Genomic DNA, 2,819 nt, shown 5'->3' on the forward strand with positions numbered 1-2,819 from the left:
GTAACATGAACGTAACAAGAATGTACCATGAATGTAACAAGAACATAAGAATGTAACATGAACGTAACAAGAATGTAACAAGAACATAAGAATGTAAGATGAACATAACAAGAATGTAACATGAATATAAGAATGTAACATGAACGTAACAAGAATGTAACAAGAACATGAAAGTGACAAGAACGTAACAAGAAAGTGACGGCTGCTGTAATAAGTAAAAAGACAAACCGAACTAATTTTGTAGTCGACTTTATTGGTACAAAGTGTAATTAAAATACATAAAATGTGTTTTGGTAGCGAAACTACTCTATACCAGTGTCTTAGAGTTGGTGCAATATGTAGTAGTAGTAGTAGTAGTAGTAATACAAGCTATACAGCATGATTAGGACAACAATATAGAAATTAGCATAGATTTTAATATATATATATATATATATATATATATATATATATATGCTCACACATAAATATGTAATGTGTGAATGTGTTTGTGTTTACATTTGTTTGTATGTGTGTGTATATTCATATATGTACAGTTATATATACATATATGAGTATTAATGCATGTGTGTATGTATGTATGTATGTATGTATGTATGTATATATATATTTGTTCATAAAATTGTGTGTGTGTGTGTGTGTGTGTGTGTGTGTGGTCAAGCAAGACCCCAGGTTGTATCATTGACAGATTACCAATCAAAGTCAATTTTCGCAATGAAATGACTGGGGGGTGGGGGTGCAAAATGACCCCAGTTGCTCCCCGAACAAGTTGATGTCTTAATCTCCCTGCCCACCTATTGTCATCGTCGTCATCATCATCATCATCACCACTAGGCACCAAACTATCATTTAATTATCATCAAGTAATTAATAATCAATACGCATAAATTTTCTTCGCCAACCAGCCATCCAACAAGCCAACCAACCAACGGACACTTGGCAGAGCCAAAGAGGAAACCCTCTACTCACTCAACCTGCTAGAAATAGCAGCGACATCTCCCTCAAAATATGATAATGTAGTCATAGATTTCCCCTGAAAAGACAGGATGGTCACAACTGGAATGTCTTTGATCAGAAGTGTGTTCCCTAAGAAATTACATGGGGGTTATACAACATCAACAACATTGGGTTTCATATCTTTCATATCAATATTAGGCCTGTCTCGCAAGCAAGGTACCATGCCAACCCTCACACACACACACACACACCCATGTACCACATCAGCTTACCAGCATCTGTCTGACCCCACAACACATACAAGGTACCTCACCGATCTATACACACAAGGTACCACAATCAGTGACACACATGGTACCATGCAAACTACACTCATACAAAAGGTACCACATGTTCCCACCCCCAGTCCCAAACACTAAGTACCTACGAACAATTTCAATAGGAAAACAATGGCTACTTTTGACCTAAACACAGCAAAAGTGTCACATGACAGGAAGATTACAGAGACATACATACACATATATATATATGCACACACAAACACATATACACACACACATATATGCACACATACACATATACACACATACATACACATATATATATGCACACACATATGCATATACACACATACATACACATATATATATGCACACATATACACATATACACACATACATACACATATATATATGCACACATATATATGCACACACATACACATATACACACACATACACACATATATATATATGCACACACATACATACACACATACACACATATACACACACACATACACACACGCATACATACACATATATACATGTATATACACACATATGTACATACACATATATATATACACACACACACACACACATACATATATATATATATACACACATTGCTAAACTTGGGGTTGGTCGTCTTTTGCCAATTAAACATTGACACTTAATATTTGGTTTTCCCTTTGGTTTTGTTGTTGTTATTATTCTTATTGTTATTTTATTTGCCAGTCAAAGTTTTTTTTATACAACACACTCTGTGACCTCTTCATTGGTTCTCTATGCCATGTGTCTCCTTTTGTCCTCCAGACAGGACAATAAACTAAAAATAATAAAGCTAAAGAGAAAATCACATAAACAGTGTGGGTGTTTAATCAGCAAAAGATGACCCTCCCAAAATATAACAATATCTGTTTAAACACGCAATCAAGAACCGGGCAAAACAAATACACAAACATATATATATATATATATATATATATATATATACACATACATACATACACACAGACATATATTCCTTTACTTGCTTCAGTCATTTGACTGCGGCCATGCTGGAGCACCGCCTTTAGTCGAACAAGCTGACCCTAGGACTTATTCTTTGCAAGCGTAGTACTTATTTTAATCAGTCTCTTTTGCTGAACCACTAAGTTATGGGGACCTAAGCACACCAACATTGGTTGCCAAGCAATGATGGTGGAAGGGAGAAACACACGTGTGTGTGTGTGCATTTGTATCAGTGTTTGTATGTATATATATATATATATACACATACATATTATAATTGAAAAGAAAGAGGAGAGTGGAGATTTAGTCGCATCCAAAACTTTCTATTAAAAAACAGTTTTCTACATCATACATAACAATGCCCAACATCTGTTTCTGCTGCACCAACTGCACATTGCTCTGTATGCAATTATGCATCCTAGTCGCTGCCGTTTCCTCAAGGGTCCATCACTCCCGATGCTTTCGAAGTGAACTAATTCAAACAAGCCTCCCACATTGGTATTCAGTCGAAGGTGACAGTGTCACTTATGGAATCGAATTGAATTCTGCTCTTTAATTCACCTCGGC

The sequence above is a fragment of the Octopus sinensis genome, linkage group LG1, assembly GCF_006345805.1.
Source record: "Octopus sinensis linkage group LG1, ASM634580v1, whole genome shotgun sequence".
NCBI classification, from domain to species: Eukaryota; Metazoa; Mollusca; class Cephalopoda; order Octopoda; family Octopodidae; genus Octopus; species Octopus sinensis.